This window comes from Haematobia irritans, chromosome 2 (assembly GCF_050003625.1).
Source record: "Haematobia irritans isolate KBUSLIRL chromosome 2, ASM5000362v1, whole genome shotgun sequence".
Lineage (NCBI taxonomy): Eukaryota > Metazoa > Arthropoda > Insecta > Diptera > Muscidae > Haematobia > Haematobia irritans.
This window is the reverse complement of record NC_134398.1, coordinates 65090547-65113550: the sequence shown is the minus strand read 5'-3', so window position 1 is coordinate 65113550 and position 23004 is coordinate 65090547. Positions and strand designations below refer to the sequence as shown.

Genomic DNA, 23004 nt, shown 5'->3' with positions numbered 1-23004 from the left:
ACTATGCTCGGGTGAACCCAAACCAGTGTTGCCAGGTTGGGAGTTCCCCCCCCCCCCCAATTTAGCGGTTTTTACACGTTTAAGGGGATTTTTAGGGGTAACATTTACTTGGAGGGATTTTTGGGGGTAAAAAAAATATCTTAGATCTTATAAAGTGGAGTAATTCTCAACGAAATTTGGAACAATTCTGGCATGAATTTTGAGAAAAAAAATAAGGGAAGTCAAACCATGTTCCTAAATACAATCAAGTACGCAATGACATTCTTTTTTAAACGCATCTGTTGAAGGGGCATTTTTAATATTTGATACAATTAAAAACAAGGTTAGGTTAGGTTAGGTGGCAGCCAGATGTATCTGGCTCACTTAGACTATTCAGTCCGTTGTGATACCACACTGATGAACTTCTTTCGTGTCACTGCCCGATTCCATGTTAAGCTCAATGTAAAGGGACCTCCTTTTTATTGCCGAGTCCGAACGGCGTTCCATATTGCAGTGCAACCACCCTTCAGTTTTTTTGGTGCCAATTGACCCCTTTTTCCAAGCAGTTGGAATTTTATACTGGTCATGGGACTGGTTATATTTAGCCAATTGGTAGCCACTTCATGCAATTGTCGTTAGAACACAATGAACCCATCCCCTAACCGGTTCAAATGTCTCTATCATGGGGTTAATTCACACTCTTCTGGCCCTTTTGCATCTATAACAGGGACAGTTCTATTTTTAGATACGTTTCTTCAGTTATATTTTCCCTACATTTGTTCATTTTCTACCAATTTCACAAACATTTAAATTAACGTTTCAACGCTGTGTATTCAATGGCGTTTGTGGCTGAATGCGTTAAGGCGTTCTGTTATGCTGCCAGTAAACCCAGGTTCAAAACCTGGTCGGAGCGAAAAAGTTTTTCAAATTGTAAAAATTAGATAATAAGACAAATAAAAGTAAAAAAAAACATTGATAGAAATAAGAAGTAAAATTGGTGGAACTTTTTTAGAACTGTCTCTCTAACATGTCTATTTGAACTGGTTAATTGATGGGTTGAAAACAACCGGTTAAAGGATTGGTTTGTAGGTATCTATGTGGGGGTCAATTGACCCTTCCTATGACAACCCAATGTTAATTTCACCGGTCACCTAACCAGTTAAAGGACCTGTACCGGCTATAAAGGACAGGTGAAACGACCGGTTTGGGACCAGTCCCAAGAACTGAAGTGCACTTAGAGAAGCTTTGAAATCCTCAGAAATGTCACCAGCCTTACTGAGGTGGGATAATCCACCGCTGCAAAAACTTTTTGGTGTTCGGTTGAAGCAGGAATCGAACCCGAATTTGTGACAAGTGATGTAATGATTTTTATTTACTTAAAAATAAAATTTTTAGCATTAAAAAAACTTATATTGTCTAAAATTTTGTTCCTCAGAAAAAATTTTCTTTCAGTTTCTATATTTGTGTTAAATTTAATTTTTAAAGTGTATCACTACAGAATTTTTAACGAAATGTTGGGCCTCTTTTTGTACTATTTACATACTTACAATTTTCGGGGGTTTTGCAAAAGTCTAGACCAATTTAGGGGTTTTTTCTTTGAGGGAAGAATCAAAAATAACCTGGCAACACTGACCCAAACCAACACCAGCAAAAAATACTTCAGCAGTAAGAGTTTAGTTGCGTTTTTTGGTATACAATAAAGTAGGCAGTGCATCCACACTGCATGAATCGGTGGCAATAACGTAAACGAGTAATTAAACTAGTTTATGATAATTCGTTTACGTTATTGCAACCAATTCATGCAGTATACATGCATGAAAGGTTCCTTGAGTATAGCATTGTTGGCGTGGACAATGCTATACTCAAGATTTTATCACTTCTGAGCAATATTTCTTTTAAAATGAGCAATTATATCAGTGCTATGTAGAAGCTGCTCTAAATCGGGATCGCCCACAAAAATCAGCGCTGATTCGGTTGTTTTGTAAGCAGTTGGTACCCCTTACAATTCTGCTGAAATGGTGCTCCATTTTTTGCTGGGACAACAGTAAAATTATTTGAAAATGTGGTTGAAAACCAAAACCAAGGCGACACGTAGAACGAGTCCTATATGCATTTTGGCAAATAAAAATGGCTTTTATAGTTTTATTTAAGTAAATTGAAAATAAGTGAAGTGTAACTCTTGCACACAAAGAAAATTTAATTAAAATCGAGCCAACGAAAACGTTTCACTGATATAACGAAACATTTTTGCTGTCATAGGATAGAAAAAATTCAGGAGGATTTTATTAAAATTAATCTAACATATGCACAGAAAAAAGTGAATAATTGAATCAAATACAAAAATTGTGAATTCAATTATTTTTGTATTTGATTTTCAGCTTATGACGAAAATTGTAAATCCAATTACCCAAATTGTTAGGTTGTCATAAAACTATTTTCAAATGAAGTAATATTTGCGTTGAGTATAAATGTAATTGGAATTTGTCAAAATATTCAAATGACATAGTACTCAATCCAAATACATTAGTATTTGAAGTATATAAAGTGTTTTCAATTACAGTCGTAATTGAACTGAGTACAATGTTTATAGAATTTTGTAACCTATACAATTACTATCGTAATTGTGTTTATTACGATGTAAATCAATACAATCTTTGTACTATATAATCTATATTAATTTAAGAAAATTATACAAATACACTCTGCAAAAACGTTTTATGCTTTTTATTATAAAAAAGAAATTCTGAAAATATGTATAATTGAAAATACAGCGAAGTACATGTTTGGTAGAAAAATACGGAATAATCATTATAAACGACGTATTTAACAGGCTAACTCACAAAGAAAAAACAGTTTTTGAATTATCTGTACCACCTGCTGGAATTTCCCAAATCTTCCTCATTTATATGCGATTTGTTTAGGCATCCTGTTCTTCTGTAATACAAACATCTATTCCTTTCAAAGTTTCGAAAATATTTCAAAGTTTTACATGATTTTACCTTCTGTTGCTGGGAAGAAATCCTCGAAATCCCCGTTTTCGAAGTAAACACATTCTCCTCTAGGCCACATATTTTTGACAGTCGCCTTATATCCATTAATAGGGCAATTTGACGTGTACACGACCTAATTGTAAAAACAAAATAGAAAAAATGTAATTGTATATATATATATATATATATATATATATATATATATATATATATATATATATATATATATATATATATATATATATATATATATATATATATATATATATATATATATATATATATATATATATATATATATATATATATATATATATATATATATATATATATATATATATATATATATATATATATATATATATATATATATCTATATATTCCAAAGCTTATTCGCAAGTTTTTAAACGACCCAATTCAGGATGTGTGTAAGTTTATACAACGAAACAAATCATTTACATATTTTATTAAAGTTTTCAGCGAATTTTAAAAATTTTACGAACATAGAAATATGTACTAAATATATTAAATTAACTTTCCATAGTAAAAAGTTTGTGCTGTGATACTTCGTCGTGAGCCCGACTAATAGTCGAAGTCACGAGAATTCTCGTGAGTCAAAAAATTGTTGTGAACCGTTAGTCGTCTTTAAAAGTTCTGTTTGCGTGAACGTACATGAGTATTTCGTGAGAGAGTATTTCGTTGAGAGAGAGAGAGAAAGAATTCTACCAACACGTCACAGGTTAGACTCACAATGAAAATGTTCATTTTTACGAAGAGAATTCTTTCAGTGTAGTTTCCAAAAAACGCGCTTGACCAAAAAAACTGGTATTTAGATTTAGATAAATGTACTTACCTGCGATAAAAATACAATATGGTGCGCCAAAAATGTTGTAAATGTTAACATTTCGAATCGCGGTACCGATATCACGGTTTATTTGCGGGTAAATTCGACCATGTTCTTAAGAAGATTCTTAATAATACCAATAAATGACATTTTGTTGTTTGTATTAATTTATTTTTCGTTACGTAGCAACGTCATAAACAGTTTTATCAGGCAATTACGCATTATACTTAAATCAATAACTTTTATACTTGGTCCAATTGAACATAGTAATTGATGTGTTGTGAATTCAATTACCAGTGAATTTTGATATTTTTGCCAGTTTTTCATTCAACCAATTATTTTCATGTTTGACTTAATAAAAATCGTATTTGATATAATTTTTTCATTCAATTATGCCAATAATTGATTTTTATTTTGCTTCAGGTTTTTCTGTGCACAAAGAAAATTTAATTAAAATTGAGCCAACGAAAACGTTTCACTGATATAACGAAACATGTCCATTAATACAACGAAAACGTTCGTTAATAATACGTCACGCTAAGTTGATTAACATGAAATTCGTTATAATAACGAAAAATTTTCGTTGTATTAACGAATTTGTTTAATTGACTCACTTTTAATGACACATTTCGTTAAAACAACGAAACTTTTTCTATCAATGTGCAACTTTTTAAGTGTAACTATTCCAACTCAACATGTGATCTTAATAAATATGTTTCAGAGTATCCTTTTCATAATTATTTGTTTATCTTAATTCTTGGGTTGAAAACACACACAAAAAAATCAACGTTTGGAATCAGGTATTTTAAATGTTGTTCTACACAGTTTTTGAATTTGTTGTTTTCTTTTTTGATTTCAGCTTAAAACCATGCATTGACTAAACTACAAGTGTAGCTTAACCAACAGAGGAAAAGAATGTTTGTCAAATTTATTTCTTGAAAAGTTCAAATTTTTATCAACAAATTTTGTTCGTGTTTTGTTACAAAATCACCAACCACTATTTTTGCAAAACAACGCAAAAAACAAACGAAGTTTTGAAAAAATGTGCCATGCAGTTGTTTTTTTTATTAATCAGTGTTTATGTGTATTTAAGGGTTAAGGTTTCTTATGAACAATTTAATAGTACACTCACAATAAAGTGAACTAAAATTAATTAATTTTTAAGAAAGTTAAACTTTATATAGGACCAAAGACATTTTTATGCTTTCTATATATTATTTAACATTTTTCTACAGTTTTGTACCATTGTACTACAAAATAAAAAATTAGCTGAATTGGACTGATGTATGGGATAAAAGGAAACAAATTTCTGTATAGAATAATAAACTGGTGACACTTATTTTAATATAGGAAAACACAAAAATGTCTGGAATCGACTTTTATTATATTTCAAAAAAAAAAAAAATACCTAGCAACAAAATTTGGAAGTTCTTCTTAAGGCACAACTTTAAAAGCACTTCTAAAAATGTCCTCCCAAAGATGTTCTTTATTGTAACTGCACAGGAACTTCATTTGAGTCAATTTTTTATAACTCGCTTTTTTCATATTTTTAATGGGAAATTTAAATGTTTATTGTTTCAAATAGGTTAAAAACAGATTAAAAATTAATAAAATAGTGCAATTAATTTAAATTTCGCCGAAAAAATGCTAAATCCTTTCTAGAAAAATTGAAAATATTTGATGTCAAACGTTCCAGATAAGCATTAAAAATCATAAAAAATTTTAAATATTAATTATTCGTCAAAATATCACAAAATTTCTTTATTCACATCCAAACCATTGGATTCGCATCACACCTTAAGAAGTGATGCAAATTCAGTGCAACGTCTGTTGAAATGGTGGACATCCGTCCTATGACAAGCCCATGTTAAAATCATCGCTTCTGCGCCAATTTTGCACCACTTCCGGATCCAAAAAGAACATTTTTACTACTTTTTTGGCGACGCGTTTTTGCTGGGTATGTATTGATAATTGGCTCCATCTGTCGGAGCCTATGTACACTATTCCATATGAAAAAAGCTCAACATGACACAGATAAAAAGCTTTTGACTAACTGCGCATGATTAAAAAAAAAACTTAAACACTGTTGCCAACATACAGCATGTGATTTCTGTTTGTGAGGAGGATGTGCCAACTATTTTTGATTACAACACAACGGAATTGAGAGTTATGAAGTGAATTATTAGGCAACTGTCTTTTGTAGTAGTAATTAATTTTGATTTTGGTATATAAGCATTTTCCAATAAATGTATTTTTATAAGAAACTTTTTCCATTCGTTTTGTTTGTTATTGTTGGCTTCTCTTCAATCGTTATTGTTGTTTTTGATCTCAGCTTAAAGCCATGCTCAATGCATGGCTTTAAGCTGCATACAAGTGTAGCTTAACCAACAGAGGAAAAGTATGCTTGTCAAATTTATTTGGGCAAAGCCCTATAGACTGCAAGATAGTTGGATGTACAGCTGTTTCGGAATTACCACATTCCTCATCAGCATCCTCTACTTGCAGCAAAACTATCAACCAATTATCAGAATAAATTTGGGTAATTCACTCAACCCAAAGTGAACTACACTTGAACCTCCCGAAAAAGGGTTTGATAGTCGGCTACTGCCTAAACAAATTTGCCAGCATATCTCTTTTCCTTTGCCAAACTCAAATCATCGATTTGAATGTATTTGGCTGGGTTTGTTTTTGAGCGTGCTTCCTCTATCTTCATTCGTTGTGTTTGTTATTGTTGGCTTCTCTTCAATCGTTATTGTTGTTTTTGATCTCAGCTTAAAGCCATGCATTGACTAAACTACTTTTTCTTATAAACAATAATTGTCTATAAGAAAAAAACGCCATATAGGGAAAAAAGGGATGCAAATTCCTAAATTTGGTATCCTAAATGTAATTAAAAAATTATTTGAACCAACGATTATAAATTTATCCTTAATATTGTGTGACTTGCGTGTACTGAAATGTGGGTTGCATAACCTTCCTTATTAGGTAAATATTTTTTAATGTATAATATTTACATTTGTTATATACAGTCTTACGTCTTTGCTTTCATATTATCCCACCTTTTGCGTTTTTGTTCTTACAGGTAATTCAAACGAATTGTCGGAAAGTAATAGCCATACTAATAATAGCCATACTAAAAACTTTACGTAACACTCGTATTTTAACAGAGGTGCGGACTTATCACTTTTACAAATTACAAAACAACTTACTTTTCCTCTGTTGGTTAAGCTACACTTGTAGTTTAGTCAATACATGGTTTCTAGCTGAGATTAAAAAGAAAAATTGTTTTTCTTAAAATCTTTGAATTAGAATATTGAATTGAATTAGAATAGTTTAGATTGAAATAAAATTATCCGTCGTCATTTTGACGAAGGATGGCTTTCTAAGGTTCTTTATGTAATTTTATATACTCAACTCAAATCTGACGATAGATGCCGCACTGTGGATGTTGCTTACTTTAACAGGTTTCCCTTGTTGCAAAGACAATAATATTATTGTTTGTTTTCTATTTAAATTTCACGTACAAAGAGTCTTGCAGTTTAAAATAAAGGGTGATTTGTTAAGAGCTTGATAACTTTTTTTTTTAAAAAAACGCCTAAAATTTGCAAAATCTCATCGGTTCTTTATTTGAAACGTTAGATTGGTCCATGACATTTACTTTTTGAAGATAATTTCATTTAAATGTTGACCGCGGCTGCGTCTTAGGTGGTCCATTCGGAAAGTCCACTTTTGGGCAACTTTTTCGAGCATTTCGGCCGGAATAGCTCGAATTTCTTCGGAAATGTTGTCTTCCAAAGCTGGAATAGTTGCTGGCTTATTTCTGTAGACTTTAAACTTGACGTAGCCCCACAAAAAATAGTCTAAAGGCGTCAAATCGCATGATCTTGGTGGCCAACTTACCGGTCCATTTCTTGAGATGAATTGTTCTCCGAAGTTTTCCCTCAAAATGGCCATAGAATCGCGAGCTGTGTGGCATGTAGCGCCATCTTGTTGAAACCACATGTCAACCAAGTTCAGTTCTTCCATTTTTGGCAACAAAAAGTTTGTTAGCATCGAACGATAGCGATCGCCATTCACCGTAACGTTGCGTCCAACAGCATCTTTGAAAAAATACGGTCCAATGATTCCACCAGCGTACAAACCACACCAAACAGTGCATTTTTCGGGATGCATGGGCAGTTCTTGAACGGCTTCTGGTTGCTCTTCACTCCAAATGCGGCAATTTTGCTTATTTACGTAGCCATTCAACCAGAAATGAGCCTCATTGCTGAACAAAATTTGTCGATAAAAAAGCGGATTTTCTGCCAACTTTTCTAGGGCCCATTCACTGAAAATTCGACGTTGTGGCAGATCGTTCGGCTTCAGTTCTTGCACGAGCTGTATTTTATACGGTTTTACACCAAGATCTTTGCGTAAAATCTTCCATGTGTCGAATAACACAAACCCAATTGCTGCGAACGGCGACGAATCGACATTTCACGGTCTTCAGCAACACTCTCAGAAACAGACGCAATATTCTCTTCTGTACGCACTGTACGCATTCGTGTGGTTGGTTTAATGTCCAATAAAGTAAACTGAGTGCGAAACTTGGTCACAATCGCATTAATTGTTTGCTCACTTGGTCGATTATGTAGACCATAAATCGGACGTAAAGCGCGAAACACATTTCGAACCGAACACTGATTTTGGTAATAAAATTCAATGATTTGCAAGCGTTGCTCGTTAGTAAGTCTATTCATGATGAAATGTCAAAGCATACTGAGCATCTTTCTCTTTGACACCATGTCTGAAATCCCACGTAATCTGTCAAATACTAATGCATGAAAATCCTAACCTCAAAAGAATCACCCTTTATTACATTTGTTGTTTTGTTTTAAACTTTCATAATTATTCTTATGGTACTTTACCATACATCCCAAAAGTATACTTCATTTTTTAGTGATTAATTTATTGTATGGCATCTCTGTAAAATCGAATGGTGTGTGAAGCTGCTATACAAGAAGGATTGAAAAATCTTTGAATTCTATACTATTTCGAACCCAATTTCAAGTTAGTATTTAACTCGTCAATTTTATTGTAAATAATTGGTTTGGTAGCAATGTGGCAACGTAACTACATGAATTCACATATATGTTTGTGTGTGAGCCATTTGAAATTGCTTATTTGAATCACGTTAACCAACTGGCTCGTTGGTCTAGGGGTATGATTTCCGCTTAGGGTGCGGGAGGTCCCGGGTTCAAATCCCGGACGAGCCCAAAGTGATATACTTTTTTTATAGTTATTTTTTTTTTGAAAGAAAAAATTATAAAAACAAACAAAAATTATCATTGGGAAATATCATATATTGTTATACAAAGTAAACTTCTATGACTGCAGTTTTATTTGCATTGTTCTTATTTGCTTTGTCAGCAACGCAGAATGCAAACTTAAAAATGTATTTCTACCAAAACTAATGCACATAATTACTATACGATAATTTTAAAAATTTATAAAATCGTATGTACCAACAATTTATCAAAAACTAATACATAATTCCATTTATATGTACACCCCCCAAAAAAATCGCTTCTGTAACATATGCCCCAAACACATTTTGCTTCAAGCAATGCTTGAAAATATATATGCTTGACAACAAAAAAACAAAATATTTTTTGTATTGTTAAAACTTATTATGTTTCACCTCAGGCATACACTGGTAGAAAAAAATTTTAATGAAATTTTCTTTGTGTGGATATATTTTTAAGGCGACAATTGTTTACTTCCATTATTTTACTTGCAGCATACCCTCTATGTCTCTCTTTCTAAACACATATTTGTTTATAGGATATTTCTAAATTAATATATGTTTGCATCCAAGCATATTAATTTACAAACATTTTATGTCCCAAACATAATATGTTCTAACATATTAACAAATATGTCCCAAACATGTTATGTTAGTTTATGAACATTATACTTGCACTTAAAAATATTGAGTTCAAAATATATAATTTTTACACCCAAACATAAGAAAAACAGTATTTTTTGTCCGTATAGTTCTGAGGCATAGTCATTGATCTAAATATGGAAGTAGTCAGAATTCAGTGATAAAAGAGAAGTTCACCATATGTGATATCACAATGGACTGAATAAGCTAAGTGATCGTAAAATAATGGGCTACCGAACCTGAACTAAGGCGGTAAATACTAACGTTATATACGGAATTTCAAACGGATCGGATTCAAACTTTTAATATAAAATATTTTTTTAACTCTCAAAACAAATATTCCCTATTGGTATAGCTAGATCTGTATCGTTGTTTTTTACACCATGCAAATTTATATGCCACGCCCCCAATTGGCTCGTTGGTCTAGGGGTATGATTTCCGCTTAGGGTGCGGGAGGTCCCGGGTTCAAATCCCGGACGAGCCCAAACGATATTAAATTTTTTTGCTTCCATGAATATGTACATTTTTTGATGTCGTAGCTGTTACCGTTAATATCAAATCAAGGGCTGGAAAAGAAACATGGTTGTCCGTTTCTTGAATATATATTTTCTATAATAAAAAAGTGTCACAGCGATATTTAACAGATTTTCGCAGTGAAACCCGAAGAGAGCTCGAACATATAAAATGGAATATGTGTTTCACTCTCAAGACAAATATTCTGTACTGACCTATCGTTGTTTTGAACACCACGCAAATTTATACGTCACGTCTCTAATAGGCTCGTTGGTCTAGGGGTATGATTTCCGCTTAGGGTGCGGGAGGTCCCGGGTTCAAATCCCGGACGAGCCCAAACATAGTGCAGTTTTTATGCTTCCATGAATATGTAAAATATTTTTTTGAAATTAGTGATTGTCATCATTACTCGTAATATTAAATCGAGATCAGGGAATAACCAATATTCCTCCATCATCCTAGTTTTTTTTTACAATCTATACTCTATGAAAATAGAAATCTTTAATCTTCGTAACCGTAACTGGCTCGTTGGTCTAGGGGTATGATTTCCGCTTAGGGTGCGGGAGGTCCCGGGTTCAAATCCCGGACGAGCCCAAGGTTTGGTAATATTTTTATAAAAAAAAATCATAATGGGTTAATTTTCACACTGTGAGCGTTGTTATCAAATATGGCCCAAATACATGATGTTTGATTTGGCAAATTAATCTTCAAATATCTTATTTACTTATTTTGTTTGAAATACCGGCACAACAGTGCTATTACAACTTGTAATACAGATCATAATTTTGTCATAAAATAATTAAAAATAATGTTTTATTAACAAAAGTAAAAAAGAATATATATAAAAATAAGTATAAAAATATATGAAAAATATTTAAATTAACAAAAAATGAGAATGTTTTATTTACTGGGAGTTTGAAAAATTATTTAATTTTATTTTGAATGTGTTAGCATTGCTAATTGTTTGCAAATTCTATGGTACTCTCCATTTTTAACACATATAAACTCACGCATATTTTAAGATATGCATATAATTGAAGGTTTTGTATATATTTACAATTGAGAGAAAAATACGACAAAGTTTTGTACTAATCATTACTAACTCTGATGAAATAGTGCATTTCCGCAAATTTCAAACAAACTTGGTACACTTGACGATACTATCAATGTTTTTGTGCAAATTTGAAGCAAATCTGGGACAATATAAGGGCATATCAGACGAAAGATTTAAGATGGGGAACCAATTCTCATAATTTTTTCGCTAGCGATTTAGATGGTACTCCCATAGTTACATCAATCTTAATGTTGAGTATAAATATTAGTCCAATAAGTAGGTCATAGAACCCATGGAGTCTCATTTTTAAGACTTGCAGCTTGAAGCCATCATTTCAACCACTGAACTAATTAGACATTAAAAATATACCTGATTACACTTTTCACTGATTTCTTTTTAATTTTGATTTTGATAGCAAACTCAATTAATTTGTTAGCTAAGACAATTAATTTAAAAATTAGTTACATTAAATTATGTAATTTTCTTTAATTTTATATTGTAATTTTATGTACAACTATTTAGTTCTATAAATATATTTTTATTATATTTATGATTTAGAATATTTAATGTAATTAAAATCCTATTTGTCATAATCTATATTTTACTTGAGATCAATAATTTTATCATTTCAGTTAAATTTATAATTGGTTAAGTTTTCAGTTCTACTAAGATTTTAATTGAAAATATTTTTGTGATATTTTCTTTTGTGTGTCTAATTTTTGGTTTGATTAAAAATTAATGGGATCTATGAGTTTTTTAAATAGAAAATTTGATGAGTTGTCAATAGAAAAAGTTTCAAATCAAATTCTCATTTTGACTTTTCTTAAAATGCAATTCGTGACCATCAAAATTTTCAAAAATTTCAAAAATTGTCGAGTTTTATTTGAAGATTACAATTGCAAAAAGATTCATAGCCATAACTTTGACTTAAATAATACCGTTTGGAATATAAACAAGTATATACAGCAGTAAGTTCGGCCGGGCCGAATCTTAAATACCCACCACCATGAACCAATTATTAGGGTTTCCTTTGAAATTTCAGGAGGGCTTGAGGACTTGAGGACACTTCCCGATGATAAATTTAAAGATTTCACCTATGAGGACTATATCAGATTCTGGATTTAGTTCTAAATTTCAGGCAAATTGGATAAAAACTACGAATTCTATAAGCCCAAAAAGAAAAATCGGGAGATCGGTTTATATGGGGACTATACCAAAACATGGACCGCTACTCACCATTTTTGGCACACCTCTTTATGGTTCTAAAATACCTCTAGAATTTGAAATTGAGGCAAATTGGATAAAAACTACGGATTCTATAAGTCCAAGAAGTAAAGTCGGGAGATCGGTCTATATGGGGGCTATACCAAAACATGCACTGACACTCACCATTTTTGGCACACCTCTTCAAGGTTCCAAAATACCTCTAGATTTTCAATTTCGCGCAAATTGGATGAAAACTACGGTTTCTATAAGCGAAAGACCCCAAATCGGGAGGTCGGTTTATATGGGGGCTATACCAAAACATTGACCGACACTCACCATTTTTGGCACACCTCTTCAAGGTCCCAAAATATCTCTAGATTTTCAATTTCGCGCAAATTGGATGAAAACTACGGTTTCTATAAGCGAAAGACCCCAAATCGGGAGGTCGGTTTATATGGGGGCTATACCAAAACATGGCCCGATATAGCCCATCTTCGAACTTGACCTGCGCGCAGACAAAAGACGATTCTGTGCCAAATTTCAGGACGATAGCTCCATTATTGAATGCTGTAGCGTGATTACAACAGACAGCCAGACAGACAGACAGACGGACAGACGGACATGCTTATATCGTCTTAGAATTTCTCCCTGATCAAGAATATATATACTTCATATAGTTGGAAATCGATATTTCGATGCGTTACAAACGGAATGACAAACTTATTATACCCCGTCACCATTCTATGGTGGTGGGTATAAAAATAGATGTTTACCAATATTTTTGCGTATATATGTTCAATAAGAGTCTTATTTGTTGTAATATCGGATGTGATAATATCTCATTAAATGAATTGTCATTATTAAATAAAATATATAAAGATGAATATGAAAACTGAAATGAATTGGTTCCATTCATTTTTAATTTATATGCTTAATCAACAAAAGGATAGTATCAGTTAATAACGTCAATAAAAAAATATTTAGTCCAAATAATTTCACTTTTGATTATTAGTTTGATTAAATTAAGAATGATTAAGAAAGTTAACCATATTCTACAACAAAAAAATATTTTTCGAATTGTATCGCAAAATTAATTGGTTTAAACATTTTTTAATTGAATATGTGTCAATCATCAAAAAGATGGTATCAGTTAACAAATGAAATTAAGAAATTAAGTAGTGCAAATAATTTCACTTTTGGTTTGATTAAAATTTTGATAGCATTTTTTAATTCAATTTCTAATAAGATTTCAACGTGAATAATATACTCTGCGTTTAGTCAATTTAAGATTGACTTACTTGTTTCAATATCAGACAATTTTTGGCATTTTCAAACTAAACTTCTCTTGCCACTCCCTCCCTCGGTTTATATGGGGGCATATAAAACTCAACATATAGAAGATATATTTACTCGTATATGGCTAGTTTGACACATAATTTACACAAATAGTGTTCCGCCGAATCAATATTTCAAACTTTAAGCTCGAGATTTTATGTAAAGTTTAATCTGAAATAGCCTTTATACAAAAATTCAACCAATCTTGGGCTCGTCCGGGATTTGAACCCGGGACCTCCCGCACCCTAAGCGGAAATCATACCCCTAGACCAACGAGCCAGTTGCTGCCAACAATCAAATAAATACACTCGAGTTTAGACCACACATTGGCTATTTATATAACAAAACTAAAATTAGAATGTTGCTGCAGTCACGTCCGCAGCATGGCATTGTGTGTGATAACAAAATACAATTTTTTTTCTTTTGTTTTTCGTTTTGTTTCTTATTATGTACAAGAAATCTAGTTGTGTTAAGCATTAAGGGCCAACAGAGTTAATTTTACAATTAACATAACTTTTAGCTATGCCTTCATAAAAATAAAATGTCCATAGCAGTTTCTTGGGCTCGTCCGGGATTTGAACCCGGGACCTCCCGCACCCTAAGCGGAAATCATACCCCTAGACCAACGAGCCAGTTGCCGTAAAGCTAACCTTAAAAACACACGCATTCCACGTAAAATACATAAAAGAAACATATGGGTGTTGCAGCTAACAAATGGTGATGAACAAAAATTCAATCATTGAATGATTGTTGGCAGATACAGTGTGCGCCACTATCTCTTCCAGTTTATAAAACCGGTTCAAATACAATCGCATAATTCACATTGTACTTATGTTTAAGTAGCGTTTTTCATGATTAAAATCCTATATTTTCATTTTTAAGCTCCTGCACTGAAAAAAATATTGTCGTGAGTTCAAAGATTTCATGTCCTTAAAATACGAATGCAAATTTTGCTTAGCATAGAAGACGCATTTCTCTAATATAAAGTTTTTTTCCTTGTCCAAAAGTCGATAAACTTTTCAATGAAGTCGTATTGGCCTCATAATTAAGTGGTTTGACTTGAAAATTGGTATCATAACATGAAAGAAAAAATTGTTGGGCTAAGGTCAACTTGACTTTAATAATTCAGAAAAATTCTTTAAATTTAATGAAATTGTCTTTAAATTTGTTGTCTTTTTGCACCTTGACTACAAAGCAAAAAATCGTTCAAATATAGGACATGCTTTTCAAAAATTTATTTTCAAGAAGTTTTTTACTTGAAACATAGCATAATTTCTACTATAAGTCGAGCCTTAATTTGGAAAATAAAGTTGTCGTTAACTCGTTTTTAAAGGACTTTGATAGCATATGAAGAAAAAAAGCTGATAAAGCGAAAAATTAAAATTTGCTTCCTAGAAGCAAGTACTCAAGACCCAAATTTAAATGAGAATTGTGTCTTAAAAGCATCCTTACTTGTATTCTCCGCTTCTTTGGCTCGGAATCAATACCAAATTTTTTAAAGTAAAGACAAAATCTTTGGAACCGGGTATGCTTTTTTTTCAGTGTGTGTACTGAAATATTCAATAGAGTGTGCATAATATGTACATACGGCCGAAAGTTTTGCCATACCTTGTTCATTATTTCTTAAAATTTGTAAATTTTACTACAAATGCGCACATCTTGAACTTCGTACGGCACTAAAGACATTCTTGAAATTGTGAACTCCAATTTTTTCTTTCAAACTACAAAATTTTCTCAAACAACTGAAAAAAGTAACTATGTTATGCCTAATAAATTTTCTTGAATTTCTCGTGATGTCAGCGTTTGTAATACTGTTAATTAAAAATTTCTAAAAATAATCGAAATTTTCTAAAATTAACCAAAACTTTTCTACCTGCTGGGTTCACTATGAATTTAAAAATGGATAACAGTTTATATAGGAGATATTGGCGTTGAATATTTATCGGCAAATATTGAATTTTTAATCCGTGAGAATCGAAATTAAATCTAGATATGTAAACCTGAGAGATAAATATACATGGGGATGCATTAAATATTGTCCGACAAGAACCGTCAAATTTCTATTTATGTTTCTGGCAAACGAAATTTTAGACCAAAGAAGTTTTCATTTATTGTTAGAATTATTCCTTGAAGCCAATACAAGGTTCATTTTGGGTATCACACCAAAGAAAATTGAACCCACAATGAAAAATAATTTGTTATATTTTAGAAAATTTTAACTAAAATAACATGTTACAAATATATTAATACTTTTTGTTAAATGAAAGAAAATTTATTAAATTTAATTTAAATAAAAAAAAACTGAATTTAAAAATTGCTAAAATGTCTTTAGAACGAAGTTCAAGACAGGTACAATTTTAGTAAAATTTACTCATTTGAGAGACCTATGAACCCAATTTAAGCAAACTTCTACCATTTTAGAAAAATATACACTATTGTATTTGTTAGTAAAATTGTGCACTATATTTGTATATAATTTATTTTCTTACTTTTAGTTCACACCATTATAATTATTTAAAAATTAATCAAATAGGAAACATTTGCTCACATTGGGCAAAATTTAACTAAAATCAACTAACCTCCTTGAACTAAAATAAAGATTAGTTGGCATTAGAGCCCCCTTTTTTGAGTGCAAGATGAAGAAGAATATATGAATCTGAAACGATTTGGATAAAATTCGACACAGTTAGACAGAATGTCAATTCTTTTTTCTGTGTAAAATAAAATCAATTGCAATAAAATTCCGTTGAAATGGGTATAAAATATGACATTTTCTACCATATCTCCCCAAAACAAGCGTTTATATATGGGAGCTATATACAAATCTCTGCCAATTTGATCTAAATTTGAAACACAATGCTAAAATATTAATTCTACTCTCAGGGCAAATTTTGAAGTAAATCAAAATGAAAATTTGGTCTCCGGTTGTTATACGAATCTAAGATACGTATATATGAGAGCTATATCTAATTTTGATCCGATTTCAACGAAATTTTGCATACTTAACCACACTCAAAAAAAGTTTACTTGGATCCATAGATTTTGACCTTCCCTGAAGGATTTTGGTATTGATTCCGAGCCAAAGATGCGGCTGTTTTAAAGTAAAGAAATTTTTAGCGACCTATCTGGCTTTAAATCTAGGACCAATAAAATTAAAATTAGGATACAGATCTCATTTATCAAATTTTCATTCTCTTTTCGCGGTTCATTAATAAAGGTACTCACGTACAAACAAATGTCATTTCAAAAATCCAAATTATAACGGATACTTCAAAGTAAAAAATGTTTTCTTAATTCCAAAAAAAAAAAAATTAAACCAAAGACGCAAAATCCTCAAAATAAGGCGTAGCCTATATTTGAAGCGTTTTTATCTTAAATCTAAATTTCAATATTTCAGTTAATTTAAGGACAATTTCTTTAAATCAAAAATGTGTTTCTTTACTTAAAGGAAAATTAGTCTTAACGGAGGGACGCAAATTTACAAAATATGTGTTCTAAATTTAATGAAAAAAAATTTTGCAGCAAAGATTATAAACATTATTTTAATTAAAATTTCATTATTTTAAAGAAATTTGTCCTTAATATTTTGTAAATTTCGCATCCTAAATTTAAGGTTGTGTAATCTTTAAATCACATAAATATTTTTTTCAGTGCATCCATTGTACTCTTTGTGCAAAATTTAAAGGAAATAAGTACAAAATTGTGGCCTCTAGGGCCAATTAAATTCCTATCGGGCGAGAGATATATATTGGAGTTATATTTAAATCTGAACCGATTTTGACAAATTTGACATGGATAAACATAATATTAATTCTACTCCCTGGGCATAGCCTCACATAAATCGGAGTAAAACTTTGGTCATGTGCGTCTAAATCGGGCGATATATATGGGAGTTATATCTAAATCTGAATCGATTTGGCTGATATTTTGCAAGTTTTTCGAGACTGTCCCGAAAAAGGACATCAGCCAAAATTGAGGACGACAGGGCTTAAACTGCGACCTGTACTTTGCACACGAAAATACATGAACAGACAAGCGGAACAGACATAGCTAAATCACCCAGAACTCAATTCTAAGACGATCAGTATACTAAACGATGAGTCTCTGACTTTTCCTTCTTAGCGTTACATACAAATGCACAAACTTATTATACCCTTACCATAGTAGTGACAAAGGGTATAAACATTGTTATTCAAACCCAAATTTATCATAATGGTATTCTTGCTTTAATTCCCTTCTTCTTTGACTTGGAAAAATGCCAAAGTAAGAGGGCAGTTCGGAATTGGTGTAAAGATAGAAATTTTAGAAACGGACGAGCTTTTTTCGGTGTATAATTTTATTAATCACTGCTTTCATTTGAACTTTTTGTGTCGAAAATTTCAGAAATTTACCAGTTCCGTCAAAACATATAAATCAAATTCCACACACGCATTTGTGAACCTAAAATACCTCTAGATTTCCAAATTCAGCAAATCGGATAAAAATTGTGCTGTCTACTCAATAACTCAAATCGGTAGATCGTTCCATATGGAGATTATATAAGACTTTTACCGATAGAAGTCAATTTTGACATATCTCTTTATAACCCTAACATACCTCTAGATTTCCAATTTTAGGAAAAGTGGATGCAAATTGAGTTGTATAAATGGGGAATATATCAAAATATGGACCGATGTACACCATATTCGGTACACTTATTTGTGGATCTAAAATAATATTAGATTTCCATTTTAAATTGGAAAAAATGCGGTGTCTTGACGGTTCAGACCGGGAGATCGGTCCACATTGGGGATATACCCAATCATGGCCGATATATACCAAATTTGACATAGGTTAATGAACTCAAAATACCTCTAGATTTCAAATTTCAAGTACATCGGAGGAAATTTGCTGCTTCCATGTTCTAAATAAGTCAAATAGCACGATCGAACTAAACACAGACAAAAAAGCTTTCTCAAAATTTGATAAAAACTATTCATAAAGAAAATTATTCAAAATTTGATATAGTTTTGCATTGGTAGTTTAAATATCGACTTTGTAATTGGTCAAAAAAGTTTGGATATCATCGACAAAATGTACGAGAATTTTATCAATAATATTTGAAAATTCTTTTTGATATAAAAGGGTATACCCCCATCACCATTCTATGGTGGTGGGTATAACAATTGTTAGATACTATATACATCGCATACCAAATTTCAACCGAATTGGATAGAATTTTTACTTTTGTGAGGCTCGGGAAGGCAAATTTGGGAGTCAGTTATTACGAAAGTATTCCTAGGTTAGGTTAGGTGGATCAATTGCAAAACCATCCAGCCTACATCAATAACAACTATTTTCACCATATTTCAATTCGATAGCATGTTTCGTTACAAAGTTAGCATGATTTCAATAGACGGATGGATATGCGTACATCGCATAGTGGTCGATTTGAAATATTTAGGCGGCCAAAAATATTTTTGGACGTTAATGGCTTCGAAAGACTGTATTTTAAAAAACTATCTATTTATTTAAAAAAATAAATAAGAAAAACATATATTTTATAATAAAAACAAATTTTATTCTCATAAATCATAAATAAATAAAAATGCATTAAATTTCTTATTGAAAGATGTTTCTATCTCGACTTCTTCGTGCTCAATACCTGATTGTGTGTGGGGCTCGGCAGGTTCTAATAGTTCTATAACTTCACTGGAAAAAATCTTGTGTGAAGTTTTCTTTAACGATCTTTCACTACTTACGAGTGGATCTGAAGTAATAAGCAATCTTTGATAAATATCACGGTTGCATTCTTCCCTTGAAAATTTTCTTGAAAAATTCTGTCTGTATGACCGAAAATGTTTATTTCGTGCTTTGGCAGCCTCCTCCGACAAATGGCCGATTGGCAACAGTGCATTATCTATGATGGTCGCCCATCATAGTAATAGTAATTTATGCATTGTTGGAGTCATGGGATGCCAGTCGTATAATTCCACATACATTTGCGCGGTGTTGAAGGCATATTCTTTGAATTTTGTTGTATTTATTTTGTGTCCACTTGAAATCGCCTCTAATAAGATTTTAAATCTATAGGGCTGTTTTCTTTTAGCACTGGATGCAACATTTGTATGGGCTATCCAGAACATCGTTGCACTGGTGTTCTATCCAGAACAACTCATCAGTGCAAGTCGCGCCGATGTTGCCGGATTGTATTGTGATAAAGTGATTCACAATAGCAACTTATTGTGACTAATTTATCAAAAAACATGAAATTCAAAGTGGTACAGTGTCATAAATAATCGCAGCAGTAAATATTTATTACAAATTGGAGCATTTCATATATTAAAAATGCAAGATTTAACTTCTTTTCTGTGATTGTTTTTAAACAGCTGATGACATTGTTGCATATTTTTGGAGATGTTCTGGATAAGCGAGTACTCTGTTTTCTTTTAGTCCTTCACGGCTTAGGGTATCCAGTGCTAAAAGAAAACAGCCCTTATGTATTAATTCGTGGTTAATGCCTGTTATGTCCGCCGCTAATTCTGTGTTTTCAAGAAATCTCCTACTCGTCTTGCCATCATTGGTATTACAAAAATTGGCTTTAGGCATGTCCTCCAACAGCCCAATTTCTAAGCGGAATCTTTCTTGGATTTCTGCGGGATTCTGCGGCTCTTGTTTTTTATAGAAAAGTTAAATGTGTAACGTATTCAATAAACAAAAAAATATGATCCGGACGAATCCTGATCCATAACAAAATTCCTTTTGAAATTAAAAAATTAAATTTTTTATGTGAAAAAGAGGGTATGTTCAACTACCGAAAAATATAACGAAAGTTAAAAATAAAAGTTAAAACTATTATTTATATAATAGAAGCTTACTTGAGCTATGGGAATCACTTTCACTTTCACTTCACTACACAACTTAAAATAAACATACATGCGTATTGCGAAATTTGATATAATTCGGGCACCCAAATAGAAATACGTATCAAGTCAACGATCAAATTGCGTCTAACTGCACGGAAGCAGTGACGTATGGTTGTTGAATGTGTGGGGGGTAATTCGCGGATTTGTTTACTATACGTAGACGTCAATATTTTGTGCCTTCTACGTATTTAAGATTTTGACTTTTGGCCGCCTAATTACTCAATATCTACCTATGTGCATAGCCGGATAGACTCAGAATTTCACTTTATGGGGGTTGAGACCATTATTTCGATATGTTATAAACGGAATGACAAAGTTAGTATACCCCAATCTTATGGTGGAGGGTATACAAAATATAAGTTTTACATACGACTTGGGCTCGTCCGGGATTTGAACCCGGGACCTCCCGCACCCTAAGCGGAAATCATACCCCTAGACCAACGAGCCAGTTGTATTAGGGCTAATAATGGAAACACACAGTCTTATTTCTCGTACATACATACATATCTGAGACATCAAATATTACTTTCTGTGGTTTTCTATCTACACTGAAAAAACAGTGAACCCACCAGGAATAAAACTTTTGGTTAAGTTAAGAAAATTTTGAATATTTGTAAAAAAAAATTAACTAAATAGTACTCAAAACACTGGCATCATACCGATATCACAAAAATAAGTAAATCTTTTTCGACAAATTCAAGAAAATTTATTAGATATAAATAATTTTTTTCACTTATTATGTTAAAGAAAATTTTGTAGTTTGAAGGAAAAAAATTGGAGTTCAAAATTGCAAGAATGTCTTTAGTGACATACGAAGTTCATGACGATGGCATTTGTAGTAAAATTTACAAATTTAAGGAAATAATGAATTATTTTGTGAGAAATACGAATTTAGTAAATCTTTATGCTTAAATATTTCCAATTTTTTAGTTCATTTAACTAACGCACCCAAAAACTTATTAGAGTAAAAGAATCTTTCTCCAAACATAATAATCCCATGAACTAAAATAAATTTAAATTGGCTTTAGTGAAATAGAGAGTTCACTTTTTTTTTCAGTGTACATAGATGACCAAAAAACTAAATGGCGATTTAGAGGATATGTACATGTGCTACTATCAGTATAAATTTAGGGAAGTGGTGCTTGCAAATTAGGCAGCACTTTACTAATTTTTGCAATGTTTACAAGTTTAGGTAGAGTTTTCAATTTTAACTTTTGATTATTTATACATGAATTCAATAATTCCAAATTAAAGTTTGAAGATGATTATGCCCAATATTAAGCCAAACAATCTCAATTTTAATGAACTTATAATTTCTCTGAAATCTCCGCTCATAAAAATGCATATACTTGGGCTCGTCCGGGATTTGAACCCGGGACCTCCCGCACCCTAAGCGGAAATCATACCCCTAGACCAACGAGCCGTTAGAAAGTCATGACGTTCAATGTAGAACACTTGCTTCAAATAGTGATGATAGTACATGAAACTTTTCAATGGTAACACTGAAAAAATATTGCATTACATTTTGTCTGTAGACCTAAAAAAATGCACGAATTTAATTTGGCTCTTTTTTCCATAAACGAAGAAAAATTGTTCATTAACTGCACCCAGAAAATAATTTCATAATTTCGGTTTATCGATTTTGTTTATTTTACCCTAATGGTTGTGGTATTGATTCCGAACCAAAGAATCAGAATATTGAATTAAGGATACCTTAAAACAAAATTCTCTTTTTTATGTGAGTTTTGCATACTTAATACTATGAAAAAAATTTTAATATGTTATATTCGTTTTTGTTCTGTTTTCTGCATTTGCCTTTAAAACGTGTTAACGACAACCTTAATTTCCATATTCAGACTCGACTTCAAGTAGAAAATAAGCTATGTTTCAAGTAAAAAATGTCTTTAGAATAAAATGATTTTTAGTAAAATCACTGTACACTCTTGGTTATACTGTATATTCTTGGTTTTGGTGAAACTCTGAGTTGATCAAGCCAAATACAATACACGTAGGAAGATGGGAAATTGGCTACTGAGCACATCAAACCATTTACTTTTCGTTTATCGAACGAAACGCGTATACGACAGATATTGATATAGCATTAAAATGCAAATAAAAAGAAATTAAGTGCAGGAAATAAATTTTCATAAAGGGGGAAATGTATTTTTTTTTATTGTTGTCTAAAATTTAACATTGTTTCGTTAAGAAAATTAAGTTTTTCATTTAAAAAATAAAAACGAAAAAAAAACAAG

At 31.8% G+C, this 23004-nt stretch overlaps 8 non-coding genes across 8 annotated transcripts; 4 read left to right on the top strand and 4 right to left on the bottom strand.

Moving 5' to 3' along the window:
• The first annotated feature begins 8996 nt into the window (after positions 1 to 8996).
• TRNAP-AGG (transfer RNA proline (anticodon AGG)) lies at positions 8997 to 9068 on the top strand. The gene has a single exon. It is a non-coding gene; the product is annotated as a tRNA-Pro (tRNA).
• Positions 9069 to 10151: 1083 nt separating this feature from the next.
• On the top strand, positions 10152 to 10223 carry TRNAP-AGG (transfer RNA proline (anticodon AGG)). Its single transcript has one exon. It is a non-coding gene; the product is annotated as a tRNA-Pro (tRNA).
• A 293-nt stretch (positions 10224 to 10516) lies between these two features.
• Positions 10517 to 10588, top strand: TRNAP-AGG (transfer RNA proline (anticodon AGG)). The gene has a single exon. It is a non-coding gene; the product is annotated as a tRNA-Pro (tRNA).
• A 186-nt stretch (positions 10589 to 10774) lies between these two features.
• Positions 10775 to 10846, top strand: TRNAP-AGG (transfer RNA proline (anticodon AGG)). The gene has a single exon. It is a non-coding gene; the product is annotated as a tRNA-Pro (tRNA).
• A 3208-nt stretch (positions 10847 to 14054) lies between these two features.
• TRNAP-AGG (transfer RNA proline (anticodon AGG)) lies at positions 14055 to 14126 on the bottom strand. Its single transcript has one exon. It is a non-coding gene; the product is annotated as a tRNA-Pro (tRNA).
• Positions 14127 to 14407: 281 nt separating this feature from the next.
• On the bottom strand, positions 14408 to 14479 carry TRNAP-AGG (transfer RNA proline (anticodon AGG)). The gene has a single exon. It is a non-coding gene; the product is annotated as a tRNA-Pro (tRNA).
• A 6648-nt stretch (positions 14480 to 21127) lies between these two features.
• TRNAP-AGG (transfer RNA proline (anticodon AGG)) lies at positions 21128 to 21199 on the bottom strand. Its single transcript has one exon. It is a non-coding gene; the product is annotated as a tRNA-Pro (tRNA).
• A 904-nt stretch (positions 21200 to 22103) lies between these two features.
• TRNAP-AGG (transfer RNA proline (anticodon AGG)) lies at positions 22104 to 22175 on the bottom strand. The gene has a single exon. It is a non-coding gene; the product is annotated as a tRNA-Pro (tRNA).
• Positions 22176 to 23004: the final 829 nt, after the last annotated feature.